The sequence below is a fragment of the Cupressus sempervirens genome, chromosome 10, assembly GCF_028749045.1.
Source record: "Cupressus sempervirens isolate cs-2001-9-10 chromosome 10, ASM2874904v1, whole genome shotgun sequence".
Lineage (NCBI taxonomy): Eukaryota > Viridiplantae > Streptophyta > Pinopsida > Cupressales > Cupressaceae > Cupressus > Cupressus sempervirens.
Window position 1 is genome coordinate 179,109,311 of NC_143127.1, and position 9,891 is coordinate 179,119,201.

Here is a 9,891-nt window from a genome sequence, read left to right on the forward strand (position 1 = left end):
AAACAATATCTAGGCATTCCTTGTTTTTAGGTTATAAGGGTAGTCTTTGATTGCATGACCCCTTATCTAGCAAATCTCGCAAAACATCTTACTCGAGCATGCTCGTTTGGTATGACCCTCCTTTTCGTAGTCTGTACACCATAGGTCTTTACTTTCCTTCTTCTCATCCTTAGTTTCAACTACTTCCTTCATTAGCTGTTTGAGGTCCTTCCTCAAGGCTTGGATCATTTTCGACTCTTTCGAACTCTCACTAGAGCTTCCATGCAATCTCCTCTTCAAGGTTTTATTTTTACTTTCAATGTCCATGACACGCGTACGAGCATCTCCAAAAGTGGATGGTGGGACTATCTTCATTTTTTTCTTAAGGACAGGGTGAGTCCTTCAATAAACCATCTTTTCTTTAACCTATCTACAAACTTATTGTCCAATTTGTTGATGAGTTCCTTCAGTTGCTTGGTATAAGCCTTCACCGATTCCTTCTTTTCTTGCCTAGTGTTATAGATTTCTATGACAATTTCATCATCATCTCTTAACAATTTGAATTCCTCCTCAAATGCTCCGCACAGGTTATCCCAAGTGTTCTTCTTGCCAACATCCAAGTCTGCATACAAATCTATGGCAACCCCTCTTAATGTGGTAGGAAATGCCTTCAACCATTCATTACTATCATTCTCCCCATTCGCTTGCCATATAGTTATACATGTTTTGAAATGGCAAGAAGGGTCCTTTGATCCATCCCCCGTAAATTTAGGCAATTTTTGTTTATCTAATGTCATTCTCTTTCCTTGTTGCCTCCTTCCCAATGGAACCCCTCCTCCCGAGGGAACACCACCACCAAATGGAACCCCACTTCTCGATGGAACACCACTTCCTGATGGAACTTTACTTTCAAATGGAACCCCACTTCCTAATGGAACACCACTTCTCACTAAACTCCACTTCCTAATGGAACTTTACTTCCCGATAGAACACCACTTCCCACTAGAACTCCACTTCTTGATGGAAATTTACTTCTGGATGAAACCCCACTTCCCAATGGACTAGACTCTTGACTGTTTATCTCCTCCTGATGGAATTCTTGTCATGCAAGGGTTTCTGGGTTTCTGCACCCGAACTCCCTTCATGGTGTTTTTGAAATAATCAAATTGGCTAGTTCCTCAATGGTATGTTCAATCCACTCTTCCTGACTTCGATGGGAATCCCCTTGTGTTCTCAAGTTACGATGCCTCTCTTCTTGTTGCTGGAGAGGTAAGGTTCTTAGGGCAACTTCCTCCTCAGTTTCATCCTTTGGTGTTGTCCTCCGATATTTATTTGGAATTAGGGGCATGAAGTAATTCTGTGCCTATCTCCCTTTCTTGGCTTATTGGGTTCCTCTAATTTGTGATCCTGTGTCCTCCTCTTGGTAAACTATTGAAGAACTTGTTGCCTTCTTCGTTCCCTCTCGATCTGTGCTCTTTCATCCTCAATATGTACTAGGTTCCTTGCTAAGAGCTGAGGAATTTGTCCTAGGAGATCATGCACCATCGGTGGCGCAGAGTTCGTTGTGTACCGTGCTCTCAAGAATCGTCCTCTCACGGGCTTCCCTTTGCACGTACTATTTGACCACAACTTCCCACGTTGTCACCAGGTCACGTGTCAACTGATCTTCCCTAGTTATTTCCTCCTCCTCTTTGTCGTTGTTAGTAATTTGGATGCAAGGTATGAATGGTCTTCCCATTAGCCCATCCTGTCTGGTAAAATACTTCTACATTCAAACTTAGGCAACGATGCCAAAAATGTAGAGTGGTAATATCACTCAAGTTCACAGATACAAAATAACACAATTGATATACACATGCATAAAACATAGAATGTACCAGTAATACCACAATCTAGTAGGCAAGGAAATGATTTCTTTATTAATATCAAAAAACCCACACCCTATAATACCAATGTTCCAGATATTTAAAGAAGGGTCGATTAGTTGGAAACCAATTGACGCATTTCCTCACCACCTAACTACCCAACCCGACTAGCTTAACAAGTACTAAACATAATAGTTACTTTATTCCAACTATAGTAGATTCCAAAGTATTAGAGCTGAGATCCAACAAATAGAAAGTCAGAAGTGACAAAGTGGTCTCTAGTTGACTAGACATGAACTAGAGGATTGTAATGTGTGCACTCCAAAGATAGTATACAAGTGAATGTTAGAACCAAATCTTATTTTGGTGTAACATGTGGATTATTAGACATGACCCAATACATGTTTGGTTAAAGATTGTTCTTGTAGCCAACTTGTAAATAGATTAATCTTACCCTATGCTAACATACAAATATGTTGTTATCATTTCAATTAATATATAAATGATATATGTTCATTCCTAGTGTATGTGGGTAGTGTAATTATCTTGTTTATGAAATTAGAGGAATACAATATAAGTTGCATCCTTAATCATGGTGTGATTTCATAAGATCACATGTACATCTAAGAATGTTATGAAGTTCATCAGATGAGGTGGAAGTCGAGTATTCATGTATTGGAACTCTGCAATTCATTTTCATTGTATCTTTGAGATGTTGAAATTGGCATCTCTTGTTGGTTGGTGCCTGAAAATGCAATTGGAGATTGGTGTCTTTGGTTAGGGCCTATTTGGTTGTGTGCATAGAAATAAACAATTAAGAATTGCTATTTTAGAATTGTTATTCTAGAATTGATATTCTGTAATAAGAATAAGAATTCTCTGTTTGGTTAGACAAATTACAAATTAGAATTCAAGACCCTCGCGGACTCCCACCAGGTTTTGAACTGGACAAATTGAAGAAAATAACTTGCAAAAATGATAGATTTTTCTTTTCATCAAGCAATTATAATTCATGAGGAGGACACATTGACCCACTTGGCTGCCTTGATCATCTCAGGCTCCTTGAACTACAATCCAACAATGAATAATCTCTAATTTTTGTTTGTGGGCCAAATTGGAGGGCCAATTTCTATAATATATTCTCATAAGTTGAGCAGTTTGAAACCTTGCCACCCATGATTTTGCCGAGAAATATTATTTTTCCGCTCACGATTTTCTCTACGTCGCCGGTTGGTTTCCAATCTACAGACCCTGGAGCAATTATTCATTCATTCACAATGGCTCTCAGGAATGAAAAATAGTTTATTCGAGTTCAAATGATTTTTCTAGTTTGATCCACATATCTTAGAATTTTTTTTTTCAATATCATCATTTGAAATTGGGCAATGGAAGACCTTGAGAAGAAGTCAAAATGATTCAGATTTGAAAACATTATCAAATGAGAAAAAATCAAATAAGAAATTGGAAGAGCAATTCTAATAACAAATATTAGAATGGACAAATGCTCATTTTGGAGGTAGAATGAGAATACGCAGTCCTATTCTCCATTCCAATTCTGTGCACCAAACCAAGAATAAAAATCATATTCTATTTTTCAATATGTTCCAATTCGACCAAACGGGCTTACATGAGATCTATTACTTTGTGAGGTTGGATTTGGATAATAGATCTAAAAAGCTATTCTCAGTTCTCTTCTGTGGATTTCTGTTTATGCTTGTAGTTTCAATAGTTTATGTTAATGATTGAACGATTTAAAGTTTCTGCTTTGATGCTCCTCTTTGTCGTTCGAAGATTTAATCATCTGGATTGACTGCTAATCCTTCGTGAGATACTGACCAGTTCATATGTCTGATTTTAAAAACTGATATAGATTACCTCCGAATGGTTTCATTCACTCAGATACTTCAAAAACTCTGTAAGTGAAAATGCTTCCAGGTTTTGTTCTCGCAATGCCATTGTGGAAAACGTAAACTGAATTCCATTCGTAAAATGCCATTGCCATCCACTACATTTAATTTCACAGCATTATGTAGAGAGGGCCAGTTGAAAGAGGCGCTGCACATTCTGCTTACTACACACAACCCTCCTGAAGACTCCTCTACATATATTCAGTTACTGCAAACCTGTATTCTTAAGCATGCTCATACACAAGGGAAAAAGGTCCACGCTTTCATTGCCCACAGGCAATTTGCCTTCGCTACCCGCACAAATTTTCATAATAAGCTTATTCACATGTATGTCAAGTGCGGAAGTTTGGTCGATGCTCGAAAGGTTTTCAACTGCATGAAAGAACGAGACACCATCTCATGGAATACGATTATTGCAGCGTACAGAAGACATGGGTATTCTCAGGAGGCAGTCACTCTGTTTCAGGACATGCAACAAACAGATATTGAACCCGATAAGTTCACATTTGCTAGCGTACTCCCTGCATGTGCCAAAATGGGAAATTTGGAACAGGGAATGAACATACATCAAATAATAAAGGATAGAGGAATTTCGTCAGATGTCATAGTCACAAGCGCCCTGGTAGACATGTATGCAAAATGTGGAAGCATTGACAAGGCCGGTGAACTGTTTGACATAATGCCTCATAGAGATGTCATCTCATGGAACGCAATGATTGCAGGATATGCACAAAATGGATATGTTGATAAGGCTTTGGAAACGTTCAAGGAAATGCAACGGGCAAGTATAAAGCCAAATTCCACAACCTTTTCCAGCGTTCTCCCTGCCTGTGCCAAAATGGGAGCTTTAGAACAGGGTATGTATATCCATCAAAGCATAGAAGATAGTGGATTTTTATCAGATGTTACGGTTGCAACTTCTCTAGTAGACATGTATGCAAAATGCGGAAGCATAGATAAGGCAAGTGAGCAGTTTGAGAGAATGCCTCAGAGAGATGTCATCTCGTGGAATGCCATGATTGCAGGATATGCGCAAAACGGATTTATTGATAAGGCTTTACTAACTCTCAAGCAAATGAAGTTGGCAGGTACAAAGCCAACTCCTACAACCTTTGCGAGTATTCTCCCCGCCTGTGCCAAAATAGAAGCTTTGGAGCAGGGAATAAACATCCATCAAAGCTTATTGGAAGAAGGGATTTTGTCAGATAATACAGTTGGAAATGCTCTAATAGACATGTATGCAAAATGTGGAAAAATAGACAAGGCATATTCTTTTTTTGAAAATATGCTTCAAAGAAACGTAGTTTCATGGAATACCATGATTACAGGATATATACAAAATGGATTTGTTGAAAAGGCTTTACAAACTTTCAAGCAGATGCAATTGTCTGGTGTAAAACCGGACTCAACAACCTTTGTCAGCATCCTCCCTGCCTGTGCCAATATGGGGGCTTTGGAACTGGGTATGAGCATCCATCAAAGCCTAATCGAAGGGGGATTTTTGCCAGATGTTAAAGTTGCAACTGCCATGGTAGACATGTATGCAAAATGTGGAATCATAGGTAAGGCAAGTCAACTGTTTGACAAAATATTTCAAAGCGATGTTATCTCATGGAATGCAATGATTGCAGGGTATGCCCAAAATGGTTTTGTTGGTAAAGCACTAGAAACTTTTAAGCAAATGCAATTGGCAGGTGTAAAACCCAATTCTATGACCTTTGCCAGCATTCTCCCTGCCTGTGCCAAAATGGGAGCTTTGGAACAGGTCATGGAGATCCATCAAGGCATTATGGAAGGGGGATTTTTGTCGGATATTATAATTGGGAATACTTTGCTAGACATGTATGCAAAATGTGGAGGCATAGAAAAGGCACGTGGATTGTTTGATAGGATGCCTCAAAGAAATGTTGTCTCATGGACTTCTATTATTGCAGGATATGTACATAATGGAGTTGCTGAAAAGGCTTTAGAAACTTTCAAGCAAATGCAATTGGCTGGTGTAAAACCAAATTCCACAACCTTTGCTAGCATACTCCCTGCCTGTGCCAAAATGGGAGCTTTCGAACAGGCTGTGGATATTCATCAAAGCATTAAGGAAGGGGGTGTTATGTCAGATGTTATAGTTGTCAATGCACTGGTCGACATATATGCAAAATGTGGAAGGATAGACAAGGCATGTGAACTCTTTGACAGAATGCCTCAAAGAGATGTTGTTACTTGGAATGTAATGATTGCAGGATACGTACAAAATGGCTTTGTCGACAAGGCTTTGGTAACATTTAAGAAAATGCAATTGGATGGTGTAGTGCCGAATTCCACAACCTTTGCCAGCATCCTCCCTGCCTGTGCCAAAGTGGGAGCTTTGGAACAGGGTATTGACATCCATGAAAGCATAATGGAAGGGGGGTTTTTGTCAGATAGTATAGTTGCAACTGCCCTGGTAGACATGTATGCAAAATGTGGAAGCATAGACAAGGCATGTGTACTGTTTGACACAATGCATAAAAAAGATGTCATCTCATGGAATGCAATGATTGCAGGATATGCACAAAATGGATTAGTTGAGAAGGCTTTAGAAACTTTCAAGGAAATGCAGTTGGCAGGTGTAAAGCCAGACTCAACAGCCTTTTCCAGTATCCTACCTGCTTGTGCCAAAATGGGAGCTTTGGAACAGGGTATGGACATCCATCAAAGCATAAAAGAAGAGGGCTTTTTATCAGATATTATAGTTGGAAATGCTCTGGTAGACATGTATGCAAAATGTGGAAGCATAGATAAGGCACGTGAATTGTTTGACACAATGCCTAAAAGAGACGTCATCTCATGGAATGCAATGATTGCAGGATATGCACAAAATGGATTTTGCAAGGACGCTCTTAAAGTCTTTGAATTAATGAAGCGCTCTGGAACACATCCTGACATTGCAAGCTTTGCTTGTGTTCTATCTGCGTGCAGTCATGCAGGTTTAGTGGATGAGGGCTGCAAACACTTCACTCATATGAATAACACTTATTTCATTACTCCTACAGTTGATCATTATGTGTGCATGGTTGACCTTCTTGCGCGTGCTGGCTATCTGGAGGACACCCTTACCTTTATCTCTAAGATGCCAGTTAAACCCGTGGTGGTAGTGTGGATGTGTTTTCTTGGTGCCTGCAGGTTACATATGAATATAGGCTTTGGAGTATTTACAGCGATGCTGCTTTTTGATTTGGATCCTAAAAATGCTGCAACTTATGTTCTTCTCTCAAACATCTATGCAGAAGTGGGCAGTTGGGATGAAGTTCAGATGGTAAGGAGATTGATGAAAGATGGGGGAATTAAAAAGGTCCCTGGATGTAGTTGGATTGAAGGCCATAAAATGGTTCATGCCTTTTGTGTAGGAGACAGATCACATCCACAAACACAAGAAATATACGCAATCTTGGAGAAATTGGATTGGGAGATGAAGGCAGCAGGGTATTGTCCCGATTCAAGACATTTGCCTAATGATGTCGAAGAGGAGGAAAAAGAAGTATTTCTCTGTCACCATAGTGAAAAGTTGGCAATTGCTTTTGGTTTATTAAATACCTCCCCTGGAACAACTATTAGAGTTGTCAAGAACCTCCGAGTATGTGCTGACTGCCACACTGCAACGAAGTTTATCTCCAAGATTGTTAGAAGAGAAATTGTTGTTAGAGATGCAAACCGTTTCCATCATTTTAAACAGGGACAATGTTCTTGCGGAGATTATTGGTAATGCTGAATGAAGCAATCTGAAAACTAGGATCACACTTTAATAATGTGCATTGTGTCAGTCTAGGCCATGCTGTTGGCTATTATTAAATTTGACGCAGAGTACAATGCAGCTCACTGGTTATATTTTCTGTTGGGCATCTGTCAAATACTAATTGTTTTATGATATTATGGGCACATAATTGAATTGTTTTGAAAACATCTGCATATGTATGATATGAAAAGTTGGAGGAGGCCGTTGAGAATGGGGAAGATAAAAAGGGGAACACTCAAGATGCTCGAATGACAGAAAATGGGAAGTGAAGGCTAACAATTACCCTTGTCAATTTTGTATACATTTTTTATTATTGGATTAAAATTGTATTTTCTATTACCTATGTCACAGGGATAAATTACATAATCCAGATCAGGCATATAATTTTATATTTATACATGTAGATTTTGTTTCATATATGGCTAGATATTTGTAATGTTGCTTTGCATCTTGACTGGGTGAAACTCATGGATTTGTGATAGCACAATTTTTTTAAGTTTTACTTGACTTGAAACTGTTTGTTTTTAACTATAAATAAACTATTATATTTCTATATGAAGAAGTAAAAACAATTCTGTCTATGCTGTGATTAACGGAAATGCACAACACTTGAAAAACTCACAATATGAGGTTTATAGATCAATTTAGAGAGGAGATTACATATAACTTATCTCACATTATAATCGTACACTCTGGTAATACAAAATTGTGCATGATGGAACCTACAAATTGATATTAATGCGATAAGGGTTTGATGGTGGTTGCGAGAGAGTTAAATTAGACATTTTGTAGTGTTTAGAGAGAGAATAAGTTTATAATAAGAAACTGAAAAAGAACGAGCGATTGTGATTTCAATGAAATATAATTGGAAATATTTAAGAATTAAAATACAATCACAATTATATTCATAATATGATTAAATTGACTACTTTATTATCATGTGGCAAACCTACCAATTGATAAAGATAAATTTCCATTTGATAATATAGGATTTCAATAATTTTGCATTAGTTGCACTCCTAACAATTGCACTACCAACAAATACTAGTGAAGATTAAATCCCATATGATAAATTTAATGCTTGTTTACAATCCTTAATCACAACTATATTAAGAATATTGAATTTTTTGTACTTGTTTCTCATCCCAGTTTTAAAACAAGGGGATTCACTTTAGAATGCTTCTAGAATTAGTAAATGGTTAGCGATTTTTGGTTTACTTAATTTTAACAAGTTTGAATTTTTTTTTAGAAAGATAAAACGAGGCAAACTGAGAGCACCCAAACACTTTTCTAGATCAATTAGTAAAATATATAGTTCAAGTACCATGAAATATAGTACTAATAGTAATAAATATGTATGAGCAACAATAAAACTAAGAAACTACACCCACACAAGAAAAAAACCACCCAATTGTGATCTCCTAATTTTTTAGCCCATGATTGCCTCTTATGGTTTGGTGAGAAAATTTACGTAATATATTTATGAAACCCTTAGGGGCTCCACTTCTCCAATATAGTGGCATTGCTTTGGACTATAGACTTGGCTCTAGTTCTCTTGGTCAAGCCCTCTTGAATAGTTTTCCTTTGTCTTTTTTCTTTTGTAGAGTATTTCGTAGCACACAAATGCTAGTTGCAAGCTCTTTATGGTATGCTCATTGAAACTGATAATTTAGCTAAGTTTTGAAGTCTTCTTAGATCTTCTACAATGTGTGGAAGTCTAACTCTATTTCTCCTAATTTTATAAGGTAGCAAAAATATTGTTTACTTCTTGTCGAACTTCTTGATTCACATGGGTTTTGGATTGTTCCTTGAATGGTTTAAAATATTCATCTCTAATTCTTACACTCTTAGACTTCTATTTTAGAGTTGGGCTAGGAATCATTTTGTAACATTTTTGTGGACTCCTAGTTTTATAAGGTAGAAAAATATTGTTTACTTCTTGTTGAACTTCTTGATTCACATGGGTTTTGGGTTGTTCCTTGAATGATTTGAAATAGTCATCTCTAATTCCTCCACTCTTAGACTTCTATTTTAGAGTTGGGCTAGGAATCATTTTGTAACATTGTTGTGGACATTGATCTTTTATGAATTTTGACCACATAGTATTTTGTATTTTCCCAATTGGAGCATATCTTTTTGGTCAAAAGGTTGTTAATGTGAGGAACCCTAGAGTCTTCTAGCTTAATCAAATCATCTACTAGCTTACTAGGTTGCACAGTAGAGCGAGGCCTATTTTGGTTCTACCTTGAGTTCTTGGTCATAAAATTAGTAACAAGATTGCTAGAGTTGGGAGGGGAACTAGAAAATGTACCTTCTTTCAATATTGAATCCACATTATCAATTGGAAAGGGTTTGTGACTAATAGATATGA

General features: G+C 37.5%; 1 pseudogene across 1 annotated transcript; it reads left to right on the plus strand.

The window, feature by feature from the left end:
* The first annotated feature begins 3,468 nt into the window (after positions 1–3,468).
* LOC149533223 (pentatricopeptide repeat-containing protein At4g30700 pseudogene) lies at positions 3,469–7,935 on the plus strand (annotated as a pseudogene). The gene has a single exon (XR_016356815.1). The product of XR_016356815.1 is annotated as a pentatricopeptide repeat-containing protein At4g30700 pseudogene (transcript).
* Positions 7,936–9,891: the final 1,956 nt, after the last annotated feature.